Source organism: Piliocolobus tephrosceles, chromosome 5, assembly GCF_002776525.5.
Source record: "Piliocolobus tephrosceles isolate RC106 chromosome 5, ASM277652v3, whole genome shotgun sequence".
Classification (NCBI taxonomy): domain Eukaryota; kingdom Metazoa; phylum Chordata; class Mammalia; order Primates; family Cercopithecidae; genus Piliocolobus; species Piliocolobus tephrosceles.
The window spans coordinates 138,998,265-139,012,000 of NC_045438.1; the positions used below are offsets into that span (position 1 = coordinate 138,998,265).

Consider the following 13,736-nt stretch of genomic DNA (forward strand, 5'->3'; position numbering starts at 1 on the left):
TGCTCACACCCCAGTCAAGGTAAGCAACGTCTTCATTCTGGAATACTGCACTCCTTTCCCACCATTTTCCCCACTGCCTCACTGGTCCCCACCTCTCAATTTTGTTCTCGGCACAGCAGCCAGAGAGAAGTTTTCAAAGGATAAGTCCTACCATGTCCCACTTTTCAAAACTGTCCTCTAACTCCCCATGTCATTCAGAGCAAAGGTCAACACCCTTCCCACACCCTCCAGGGCTACCTGCTCTGTCCACACCTCTGACCTCATTTCAGTTTCTCTCTGTTCAACCCTTCTGACCTCTTCATCCTTCCAGGAACACAGACAATTTCCTGCCCTAGTGCATCTGCACTGAAGGTTCCCTGCCTGAAAAGAACTTTCCCAGGCATTCTTGTGGACAACTCCTCACATACCTCAAATCTTTACTCCAAGGTCACATTTGCAACAAGGCCCATGTTGACCACCCAGCACAACAGCCACCTCCCTGTCCCCACAGCCCACACTCTGGATCACCTGCCACACAGCACTTGCCACCTTCTAACTCAAGCATTTTCTGTTCCTACTCTGCTTATACCATATCTATCATCTGCCTACAGAGGTGTCCAATCGTTTGTCTTCCTTGGTTCACATGGGAAGAATTGTCTTGAGCCACACAAAAAAATACACTAATTACAGCTGATGAGCAGAAAAAAATAGAGAAAAGAAAAAAGGTACATGGATAATTTTCATGATATCTGCCACTACAAATAAGCAAAAAAGTTGTCACATTCTAAAGCTGTCCTGGGCCCCATGCATCGCGAGAGCCACGGGTTGGACAAGCTTGCATCTAGAACGTATACACCACAAGGCCAGAAATGTTTCTGCTTTTACTTTAATGATGTTTTCTAAATGCAAAAACAGTCATATACCTAGCAGACAACAAATGTCAGTTGAATGGATGATCACTGTAGAGCACCTCCCTATTCTAAAGGCAATACCTTTATTAATGTAATCTCAGGTCAAATGTCATTTTGTAGCAGCTACAGAACAATATTATCTCATGTGGACATAAACGCACCAGTGTTTTTCTTGCCAGGGCTACTTTTGTGTCCTCCCTCCCTCCCTCCTCCCACACCAACCCTCCTGCATACTGCAGCACACAAACATATATTTCTCTTCAGGAAAGATAACCCTAGGCTTATGGGTCCAATTATCCAACCACATGTGAATCTAAATTAGACTCTGCTTTACAAATCCATGAGTTTGGATTGGAGCCAGCACTAGGATTACTACAACTCAGGGCAGGAAGAAGAGTAGGAGAGAGAGCAGAAGAGGAGTTCCAATAGAAAGTAACCTATGATGAAAAACTTTGGGAACTCTCCTCTCTGGAAGTTTCACAATCTGCTTCCTTTAAGAATGTTAGGGAGGCCAGGCTTGGTGGCTCATGCTTGTAATTCCAGCACTTTGGGAGGCAGAGCTGGGCAGATCACAAGGTCAGGAGATCAAGACCATCCTGTCTAACTTGGTGAAATTCCATCTCCACTAAAAATACAAAAAATAAGCTGGGCGTTGTGGCACGTACCTGTAGTCCCAGTTACTAGGGAGACTGAGACAGGAGAATCACTTGAACCCGGGAGGTGGAGGTTGCAGTGAGCCAAGATGGCATCACTGCACTCCAGCCTGAGTGAGACTCAGTCTCAAAAAAGAAAAGAAGAAGGTTGGGGGAAAGATGGAAATACAATTGAAAGAGCCCTGGAAGGAGGGGAACAGGTATAGGGGTCTGAAAATTTTTCTTCTGATAACACAGGAACTTCTATGTATAGGGGCCACCCTAGGTGATATCCAAGTCCCTGTTGTAAAGGTAAACTGAGGCTGGAGCCGACCCGGGAACGAAGACACAAGGCAAATGGCAGTGAGAATAGCTTTTATTAGGACTCGCTGGTGAGGTTCCTCGGTCCAAAGGTGCGGGCCAAGGAAGTCGCGCTGAGGGACGAGGGTAGGGGCTTTTTATAGCCTGAGAGGTAGGGAAGCTGGTTGTGCAAACAGGGCCTGGGGGGTCTTGAAACTACTTGGGCAGGAGTTGAGTAAGTGTCATGAGGAAGGAGTCTTTGGAAACTGTCAACCGAAACTGCTGTTTACGAACTTGTGGAATGCAGGTGAGCTGCAGGTCATGGGGGAGTGTGGTTGCCCAGCCAGAACTCTGACGCATGTAAGTCTGCAGGTGTGTACAAGGGTGAAGGGAGTCTTTAACAAAAGGCCTGCTACACCGGGTAATGCCACCATGTTGGGTCTAGATTCCTGCCTAACACCTGTGATCACAGGTTCTGGTGGGGCAAGGTTGTACTGAAGGGCCAAAGACAATGGAGCAGCAAAGATGACCCAGCCGAGAAGTGACCACATAAAGGTCATGGTGGCCTGAGCACCCACTGTGCACAGCCCCATCTAGTCTCCTCCTCTGCAACAAATCAGCACAAGAAACACGTGGACTCTGGAAGGTTCTCATGTCTTCCATTTATTTTGTCTCTCAAATTTCAGGAATCTTCTCCTTTAATTAACCCATCAACCTCTCTTGGAAATAATTTGAAAAAGTAAATTTATACTCAGATTCTAATTTTAATAGGGAAGTAAGAAGTTATAGCTCAGTACACCATAAAGTTGAGACAGAAATGGAGACAGCCCAGCCCCAATTCTGGAACAGGGAAGGTGATTGGGGAAAGAATGCAGGTCAGCGTGGGGAAGAGGGTCATGGTGGACATGGGGTTGGGCTGGTCTCCCCACCTCCTCACATTATGCCTACAGGAACACAGACACATTCAGATGCCTTTGCAGAAAAAGAAGTCAGGGTTCTTGAAGTCACAAAGGGAAAGCGTGAACAAATCTTGCCACTCAGTCCCACACAGGGCAGCTGTCTCAGACTGCAGAAAAACATTCATGAACAAATTCATATCTGTCACAGTGAGGGGTGACACTTCAAACAGCCCATCACATGCTCAATACATCCAAGTCAAAGAAACCTCATGGCACAGCTATGTCCACTGTTCCCCCCAACAACCCACACACATCAGGCCCCCAGGGTCTCACATTTACAAGCCGTGAGAGACATCAGAGCCCTGGACACTGTCACTGCCTGGAGTACAATAAAAACAGGACCTGGTCAGAGCCCACAGGAGATATGGCCAGAGGAGGAAATATTGCCTGAGTGAGCTCCCCCACGGGCTCCCAACCACAAGATCCCAAGGATCTCAGGGATCAGCCGCCTTCATTCTTACTTGCGGCCTGAGAGTAGCTCCCTCCTTTTCTATCTGTGGGAAGAAAATGTCCTGTGAGAGGTCAGAAAGGTGGCAGCGCCATGAGGCCCTAGAGGAAACTCCTAGTCTTGGACCCCAGAGAAGTTTCCAGAAATGTGTGACTGCAGACCCAGGGCAGGATCAGGGAAAACAAGGAAATCAGATGTGGGTCCTGGACTAACTGCCCTCCTAAGGTCTGTCCTTAGCCAGGGATCTTCCCCTGACCTGTGATTACTGGGATCAGGTCCCCATCACTACAATCATCAAGGTGATAAATCTGTCCTTCCTTGTCACAGGTGCTTTACAAAAGAGCAGGTGCTGGCACACAGGGCCCAGGCTGGGTCGGCCCATGAGTGTAGATGGTGCTTCCCAGTAACCAGGCAGGGCATTTCTACCTGGGGCTTGGAACCCTCAGTGGGACAAAAAAACTCAGACCCCACTTGTCACCCCTTCCTTACCTGAGCTCTTCTTCCTCCATAGCACAGAAGTGACCACAGCTTCAGTGAGGACAGCTGCAAGGACAACCAGGCCAGCAATGATGCCCACGATGGGGATGGTGGGCTGGGAAGACGGCTCTGGGAAAGGAGGGGAAGGTGAGGGTCTCTGACCCCAGGCCCCACCACCCACCCTGTTAAAGGTCTCCAGAGGGGCTCCCGCTTTCCCTAAGAGACATGATACCTCCATCTCCCTCCTTACTCCATCTCAGCATGAGGGGCTCAGGCAGCCCCTAGTGCTGCACATAGCAAGTGAATCTCTGCTCCTCTCCAGAAGGCACCACCACAGCTGCCCACTTCTGGAAGGTTCCATCCCCTGCAGGCCTGGTCCCCACGAACTCCACGTCGTGGGTCTGGTCCTCCCTGTCCTGCTGCTAGGTCAGTCTGATCTCCACAGGGTAGAAGCCCAGGGCCCAGCACCTCAGGGTGGTCTCATAGTCAAAGACAGGATAGTGGGTCACGTGTGAATTCGGGGGGGTCTGAAAGGAAGAGTCCGAAAACTCAGGCACTTTGCATCTCTCATGGGACACTCCAGCAGCACCAGTATGTGACCATCCTAAGAATGAACCAGATACCTGGCGGAGGACGGGGAGGGGAAGGGAGCACAGAACCCAGACACCAGGCTGGACATGGGCACCTGGAATAATCTCCTAATCCTTGGAAAGTTCTAGTCTCTAAGCGGGGGAGCAGGGACTTCCGATTCTGACCTGAGTGAAGGCCAAAGGACTCAGAGGAGCTGGAGTCAGACTCCCACCCACATTGGGAGTGTGAGGCAGGGAACAAGGCCTGAGGGGAAAAGTCCTGGTGCCTAAGGCTGCTGTGGGGTCAAAGGGAACCCCTGATCAGTATTCCAGGGATTGTCTTCCCCTCCACTCCCTCAGAGACTTCATCCCTTAATTGTCCCAGAGAGCAGGACGAGCCCTCAGAATCACTCTCTGGTACAGGATCTGGAAACCCAGGAGAATTCCTCTCCCTCAGGACTAGAGGGAGGGCGCTATTCTAGTGTTGGTCCCATTTTCCTCCTCTCCTTGTGCTAGGCCTGCCTGGGAGGTCTACAGGAGATCAGGGAAGCGCCCCATGGCCCCGGGTACCCGCAAGCTGCAGCATCTCCTTCCCATTCTCCAGGTATCTGTGGAACCACTCCACGCACGTGCCCTCCAGGTAGGCTCTCCTTCGTTCAGTCACTTTGGCCGCCTCACACTTGCGCTTGGAGATCTGAGCCAGTGTCCGCTGCGGTTCAGGAGCACAGGTCCTAGTTCAGGGCGAGGTAATCCTTGCCATCGTAGGCGAACTGTTCATACCTGCAGAGGAGGCGCCCGTCGGGCCCCAGGTCGCAACCAATCATCCACTGGAGGGTGTGAGACCCTGGCCCCGCCCCCTCGGTCAGCCCCGCCCACCGAGCCTCGCCCCTTCCCGGACCAACCCGCAGGGATTTTGGAAATGGCACGTGGGCTTCTCCCAGGTAGAGGGTCTGGGCGGGTCCCGCGGCCTCAGGGTGGATCTCAGACCTGGAGACTCGGGAGTACCCGGGTCGTCCGTAGGGCATGGAGGTGGGGGGTCGTGATCTGCGCCCCGGGCCGGGGTCACTCACCGGCCTCGCTCTGGTTGTGGTAGCTGCTCAGGGTCCACAAGTTCACTCTGTCAGTCTGTGGGTGGGCCTTGGTGTTCCGTGTCTGCTCTTCCCAATACTCCGGCCCCTCCTGCTCCACCCACGGCGCCCGGGGTTCCATCCTCAGACTCGCGGCGTCGCTGTCGAACCGCACGAACTGCGTGTCGTCCACGTAGCCCACGGAGATGAAGCGGGGCTCCCCGAGGCCGGGCCGGGACACGGCAGAGCTGAAGTACCTCATGGAGTGGGAGCCTGGGGGCCAGGAGGGGCTGAGACCCGCCCGACCCTCCTCCCGGCGCGGCGCGGCTCCGCTGGTCCTGCACCACCGTCGGGCGGGCCCCTGGCCCCTCCCCGCAGAGGCCATCTCCCGATCCCGCACTCACCCGCCCAGGTGTCTGTCAGGGCCAGAGCCCCCGAGAGCAGCAGGAGGAGGGTCCGGGGCGCCATGACCACCATTCTTGGCGTCTGGGGGAGAATCTGAGTCCGAGTGGGTGAGCGAGGACTTTAGAACCGGGACCGCGGCGACTCTGGCTTCTCTAAAATCCTGTCACCTAATGGGAGTGAGAACTGGAGTCGCCCGGTGAGAATCCAGGAAGAAGGACCCGACACAGGTTGGGAGAAGGAGGAGAGAAACTCTGCGGAGATGGGGAATCCTCAACACGGGGCCTCCCCAATCGATACACACTGCCTGTGGGGCCTGAGACCCTGAGAGCCACGCCAGGGGCCCTGGGACTTCGCGCTGACCAGCTCCTCCTGTGCCAAGCGCTCTGTCTCAATGTCTCCCTGAGTCTTGGCCCAGGAGCTGTCTGAGAAACCAGGGAGAAACACACGGCATGGGCCCCGTCCCTCTCTCTTCACTTTTCATCGCGGACTCCCCGTCCCAGAACTGGACTCCCTGCCTCCTACTCCTTACCTGTCACAGTGGACTCTTCTAGAAGAAAAATCACCCCAGAGAGCTTGGTGCCAGAGAGTGAGCTTGCCCTGGGAATGGAGGTGTAGAGACAGGGCTTTTTTTTCTTTTCTTTTTTCTTTTTCTTTAAATCTGGAAAAGTTGTGCCTGAGTGCATGAGATAGAACAGAGACCAGTTTGCTTTTTGTTTATTAACTACAGTGAATAACAGAATCTTGGTAATCCCTGAATGATCAGGATCTAATCAGTAAAAAATGTGACTTTGGCCCCTTGATACATAAATGTGTCTAAAAGCGTTACAACAGGACTCACAAAGTTCCTAAGTTTCACTTTCCCAGACAATGTATCTGTGACTCCCACTTGCTGTATTTTAAATTTACCACCATTCCGTAGCCTTGAGTTTCCCTGTGAGTCCAGGACATCTCCTCAATACAAAGCAGCACACTGTGTTACTGTATGTTGCAACCAGGAGTCAGTACAGACTTTATTCACCTCACAGTTGCAAGTGTTCAACGCAGTCACAGTGCCCCTCACCAGTGCTCATGCACTGGCTGTTTTTAGGAAGTATCCGCATGTAAGTGGTGTGTATATTTTTTAGGAATACTTAGTACTTTTAAACCTGATTAACATAAAAAATGATTAGTTTCTAGGCAGACCCACATAAGACATTAAAGGCCAACCTCAAAGGTCACCCTGCGAGGCTCTGTAGATGGATGTGTTAAAATCTATAAAACAATATATTTAAACCTAAGAATCCTGCTGCTTTGGAATTCTTTCCCTCTGCTCCTTTTCCTCAACTTCTGCTTCTCCAGCCCTTCCCTCCGTCCCTCTCATCCCTCAGGCCCTCTTCTCCCCTTAATCCCCACCACCCTGTCACTCCTGAATTGTGGCTCTAGCACTGTCCCATTACCTGCTACGTGACTGTTCTCTCCACAGTGGTCCTGCTGCTGTGAGTCAGAGTGTGTCATTTCTCCACCTAAAACACTCCAGTGGCTCCACCTTGTTCTTGTGAAGCTTCTAGAATGTCAGGCACTTGAGCATATGAGGGCATACCTGGTTCATCATAGGGACTAAATTAATTTTTCTTGACTGAATGAAATATGAGTGTATTAAATTGCATCACAGAAAATTATAAAATGTAAAACACTGAAAAAGTTAAAATACATTTTATTTTATGTAACTAGTGTGTGTATCAATTCATCAATTCATTCCATGAGTCTTTTGAGTCTCTGTATGAATTTTATAAGACTATGTAACAAATTGTCACAAACATTGGCTTTAAACACACCCATTTATTGTATTCATTGATTTGTTATTAGAGACAGAGTCTCCCTCTGTCATCCAGGGTGAAGTGCAGTCACATGATCTTGGCTCACTGCAGCCTCAAACTTCTGAGCTCAAGGGACCCTCCTGCATTAGTCTTCAGAGTAACTAGGACTGCAGGTGAGTGCCACGATGCCAAGGTAATTTAAAAAAAACTGTAGAGACGAGTGTCTCACTGCATTATCCTGGCTGGTCTCAAAGTCCTGGCTGCAAGTGATCCTCCTGTGTCAGCTCCTCAAATGTTAGGATACAGGCGTGTGCTACCACGCCTGGCCAAACAACACCCGTTTATCTGTTTATAGTTCCTCAGTCAGAAATCTGGGCATGATGTGGATAGAATCTCTGTTCCAGGCTTCCCAAAGCTGTGTTTTCATTTTCAATCCCCTTCAGGATTGTACAGAGGTGGCAGAATGCAGTTTCTAGCACTTGTAAGACTGAGGTCCCTGTTCTTCGCTGGCTGTCACTGTAGAGAACAGAGAGGGCTGTGCTCAGTTCCTGGTGCCCACCAGCGTTCTTTCCTACACAGCCTCTTCATTTTCAAAGCCCACGGTGGAGGAAACCCCTCATGCTGAATCCCTCTCACATTGTGAATCTCTATGCTCAGGAAGAACCCAGTCCTTTAAAGGGCTCGTCTGATCAGAACAGTCCAAGCAGGATAAACCCAGCCTAAAGTCAACTAATTGAGGCACTTAATTATATCTGCTAAATCCTTCACAGCAGCACCTACATTAGAGTTGGTTGAATAACTGGAGGAAGGTGAATGACCAGGAGCTGGTTGTTGGGGGCCATCATAGAATCAGCTTAGCAAGGATTGGATCTTCTTTTTGTGTTTTATTGGGACACAGTTGGAAATTGGAGTTGTAGTAAAGTGATCATTGTGAATGGTAATAAAACGTCCTCTTCAGCCATGAAAATTCTCCTTACCTTTTAAAGCTAAGTTACATGTTTATTATCTTATAGTTACTTTAGACCAGGTGTGGTGTCTCACCCCTGCAGTCCTAGCACTTTCGAAGGCAGAGGAAGGCAGCTTTGACTGCAGAAGTTCAAGATCAGCCTGGGCAACAAGGTGAAACCCCCATCTCTACAAAAGAATAAAAAATAGAAAATTAGCCAGGCATGTTAATTGATGCCTGCTGTCCCAGCTACTCAGGAGCTTGAGATCAGAGGATCCCTAGAGCCCAGGAGGTTGACACTGCAGTGCATGCTGATCATGTCACTGCACTCCAGCCCGGGTGACAGAGTGAGACCCTGTCTCAAAAATAGTAATATGATGATGATAAATTTAGAGCAAATGCAAATTAATGTGTAATAATACATCCTCTTGTGAAAATGTATTAGTTATTTACTACTGCATAACAAATTATGTAAAACTTAGCAGCTCAAAACAACAAATATTCATCATCTCCCACAGTTTCTAATGGTCAGAAATCCAGGAGAGGTTTCCCTGAATGCTTCTGGCTCAAGGCCTCTCACAAGGTTGCAGTCCAGTTGTCAGCCTAGGGCTGCATTATCTGAGGGCTTCACTGGGGCTGGGGATTCACTTGAAACATGGCTCACTCACATGGCTGTTGGAAAAGGCCTAGTTCCTTGTTTTCTGGTCCCAGGCAGCCTCAGTTCTTAGCCACATGGACCTTCCTGCAGGGCTGCTTATGGCACAGCAGCTGGCTTCCCCCAGAGCTCATGATCCCAGAGACAGAGAGAGAGAGAAGGTGGAAGCCACAGTGAGTTTCACATTCTACACCCAGAGTCACAAACTGTTATGTCAGCATTACTCTATCAGTTAGAAGTTGTATTAGTCTGTTCTCACACTGCTATAAAGAAATACCTAAGACTGGGTAGTTTATAAAGGAAAGAGCTCAATTGACTCATAGTTCTGCATGGCTGAGGAGGCTGCCCCAGGAAACTTACAATCATGGCAGAAGGGGAAGCAAACATGTCCTTCTTCGCATGGTGGCAGGAGAGAGAAATGCAGAGTGAAGTGGGGAAAATCCCCTTATATGGTACATACACACCATGGAATATTATGCAGCCATAAAAAGGAATGAGATCAAGTCCTTTGCCGGGACATGGATGAAGCTGGAAGCCATTATCCTCAGCAAGCTAACACAGGAACGAGAAACCAAACACCGCATGTTCTCACTTATAGTTGTGAGCTGAGCAATGAGAACACATGGACATAGGGAGAGGCAAAACACACACCGGGGCCTATTATGGGAGGGCAGTGCTGAGGGGAGCATTAGGAAAAACAGGTTCAACCACTGACTTCCACAGCTTGGGGGAACCATCCCCATGATTCAATCACCTCCCATGAGGTCCCTCCCCCAATATGTGGGGATTACAATTTACAAGACAATTCAAAATGAGATTTGGGTGGGAACACAGAGCCAGGCCATATCAGAAGGGCATCATTAAGTCCAAGCCAGACTCAAGAGAGGGAATTAAGCTGCACCTCTGAAAGAGAGCTGTACTAAAGGACTTGCTGTACGTTAAAAGCAAAATTAAAATTATTGTGTCAGGATTTTGTAAAACAAAGCCTTCTTTTATCTAATTATTTTTCTTTAATGCTTTAAGCTTGTCTTTTTATTTTATTTTATTTTATTTTATTTTATTTTATTTTATTTTATTTTAAGTTCCAGGGTACATGTGCAGGTTTGTTACATAGGTAAACATGTGCCATGGTGGTTTGCTGCACTTATCAACCCATCACCTAGGTGTTAACCCTGGCATGCATTAGCTATTTTTGCTAATGATCCCCCCATCACTGCACTCTCCCAACAGGCCCCAGTGTGTGCTGCTCCTCTCCCTGGTTCCATGTGTTCTCATTGCTCAGTTCCCAATTATAAGTGAGAACATGTGGTGTTTGGTTTTCTGTTCCTGTGTGAGTTTGCAGAGGATAATGGCTTCCAGCTTCATTCATATTCCTGCAAAGGACTTGATCTCAATCCTTTTTATGGTTGCATAATATTCCATGGTGTATATGTACTATATTTTCTTCATCCAGTCCATCATTGGTGGGCACTTGGGTTGATTCTGTGTCTTTGCTATTGTGAATAGTACTGCAATGAACATACACATGCATATACCTTTATAATAGAATGATTTATATTCCTTTGGGTATATAACCTATAGTGGGATTGCTGGGTCAAATGGTATTTCTGGTTCTAAATCTTTGAGGAATTGCCACACTGTCTTCCACAATGGTTGAACCAATTTACATTTCCACCAACAGTGTAAAAGCCTTCCTGTTTCTCTGCAACCTCACCAGCATCTGTTGTTTCTTGACTTTTAATAATTGCCATTCTGACTGGCTTGAGATGGTATCTCATTGTAGTGTTGATTTGCATTTTTCTTCTGATCAGTGATGTTTAGCTTTTTTTCTTATGTTTATTGGCCACATGTATGTCTTCTTTTGAGAAGTGTCTGTTTAGGTCCTTTGTCCACTTTTTAATGAAGTTGTTTTTCTCATGTAAATTTGCTTAAGTTCTTTGTAGATTCTGAATACGAGACCTTTGTCAGATGGACAGATTGCAAAAATTTTCTCCCATTCTGTAGGATGTCTGTTCACTCTGATAATAGTTTCTTTCGCTCTATAGAAGCTCTTTTGTTTAATTAGACCCCATTTGTCAATTTTTGGTTTTGTGGCAGTTGCTTTTGGCATTTTCATCATAAAATCTTTGTCCATCCCTATGTCCTGAATGGTATTGCCTAGATTTTCTTCCAGGGTTTTTCTAGTTTTGGAATTTACATTTAAATCTTTAATCCATCATAAGTTAATTTTTGGGTAAGGTGTAAGGAAGGAGTCCAGTTTCAATTTTCTGCATATTGCTAGCCAGTTCTCCCAGCACTGTTTATTAAATAGGAAATCCTTTGCCCATTGATTATTTTTGTCAGGCTCGTTGAAGATCACAAGGTTTTAGATGTGTGGTCTTATTTCTGCGTTTTCTATTCATTGGTCTATGCACCTATTTTGTACCAGTACCATGCTGTTTTGGTTACTGTGCCTTGTAGTATAGTTTTAAGTTCTTTTTAAAAGAACTTTGCCTCCAGCTTTGTTCTTTTTGCTTAGGATTCTCCTGGCTATATGAGCTCTTTTTTGGATCCATATGAATTTTAAAATAGTTTTTTTGTAATTCTGTGATAAGCTTCACTTTTTAAATTAATGATTAAAAGTTTGCGACATCACGGAGCCTCACATGTTGAGGAGAAAACAGTTTGAGGCAGATAAAGGAGATACAACAGTATCTCTGAGATTTTCTTGCCAATATCTTTAATAACAACAACATTCTCTTCAATGAGTTAACACAGTTGAGAACATACAGTAACTAGATCAAATCGTTCCAAGACTTTAGTCCCATAAAAATAATGTCTTGAAAATAAGTCTTTGTTTTGTCTAAAATGTCTCAAATTTAGTGGAAGTATGTCCCAAGCGCCAATTTTCTTATTGAAATACATCTTCAAAAAACATTTGCCTACACTTAAAAAAAGAAGCACTGCTCTGTCTCTGGAGTAGCCATCCTTTGTTTCTTTACTTCTCTAATTAACTTGCTTTCACTTAGAAAAATATTGCCTAATCAGATTGCTTTTCATTTACAAAGATGTGAATCTCGTACTTCAGTTAACACATCTAGCTTAGCCTGATGCCAATAACTGGTTTGATGCAGTATCATGAAATTGTTAGCTCAAATTGAGAAACAAGATTTTTCGATAACTGGCTATTCTATCAGCATTCTACAATACACTTAACATCTTTTGTTGTGGTGTTGAATGATATGTGATAGAAGTGATTTGGACACCACTATGATTCTAAACAGCACTGCTATCAGGTGCTTCTGAGGTGGTTTTGTTTGTTTGTTTGTTTGTTTTAGCAGTCCTATTGCGTTTTCTATTCATATTGCTATTCCATCACTGGTTATTCCTTTCTACTCTTTTCTTGTTTCATTTATTTTGATCAATGATGTGCATTTCCAATTCTGTAATAGTTTAACTCAGTTGTATGTGTGGTAAAATGTAACACCAAATGCTTTGCAAGATGGAATTACCTTGCATATCAGACTGAAGATTGTATACTTCAAAAATCTAGAGAGATGCCAGTGAGCCAAGGATCAAATGACCTATTTGTAGCCAAGGCCATTTTCATGGCCTGCTGGTCCTCTCTGTCACATGGCTCCTTACAATTCTCTGTCGTTTTCTTCCAGTGTAAGTAGTTCTTGTTAAGGATGCTTGCAGTGAATTTTGGTATTCTTTTCTCTTTCACTTTTATAAAAACCAGGTATATTTTAATTTGAAAAACTCTGTTTAAGGAATTAGGAATTTAAGTCAATTCTTTCAACTCAATGTTTTCAGAACACATCATCAACATCAAGTATTACAAATTTATTTTGAAAGTTCCCTTTTAAAAGGGAATGTATATGTTGTATGGACTTTAGCCAACACTGTTGTAAAACACCTGTAAACTACCCTGGGCTGCTGCCCATTCACATCCCCCAAAACGAGACTCCATCCTGAGTCTTGTGATTATTTTTCCTTTATATTTATTTAAAGATTTGTGTAATAAGTATAGATATATCCCCAATCCAAATATTAGTTAGTTTTGCTGGTTTTTAAGCTTCCAGTACAGCAAATTCCTACTGCATTTATTTTCCCGTGATGCACATTACATATAGGAGTTATCTGTGGTGTGGGAGGCTGTCATTCACTCATTTTTACTGCTGAAGGTTTACATTTTATGGTTATACCATAATTGCACTAGTTTTCTATTGATGTATATGTAGCTGATTTTAGTTTTTGCCATAAACATTAGTGTGCATGTCTCCTGGGCACATAGGCAGGAAAGCCCGCAGAGTGTATGATTAGGAGTAGGATGGTTGGATTATATGTTGTATGTACTTTAACCATACTAGATAATAATAATATTAGTTCCAAAGTGATTGTGCCAACTTAAACTTACTTATTTATTTATTTATTTATTTATTTATTTATTTATTTATTTTTGAGACAAAGTCTTGCTCTGTTACCCAGGCTGAAGTGCAGTCGTGCCATCTCGGCTGATTACAACTTCTTCCTCCCAGTTCAAGCAATTCTCCTGCCTCAGCCTCCAGAGTAGTTGGGATTACTGGCATTCACCACCACGCCCAGCTAAT

General features: G+C 45.9%; 1 pseudogene across 1 annotated transcript; it reads right to left on the reverse strand.

Annotated features, from left to right (window-relative positions):
- Positions 1 to 2,467: 2,467 nt before the first annotated feature.
- LOC111525933 lies at positions 2,468 to 6,048 on the reverse strand (annotated as a pseudogene). Its single transcript, XR_004228967.1, has 5 exons — positions 5,747 to 6,048; positions 5,346 to 5,615; positions 4,846 to 5,119; positions 3,719 to 3,835; positions 2,468 to 3,275 (listed from the first exon to the last, which is right to left on the reverse strand). The product of XR_004228967.1 is annotated as an HLA class I histocompatibility antigen, alpha chain G-like (transcript).
- Between the last annotated feature and the right edge of the window lie 7,688 nt (positions 6,049 to 13,736).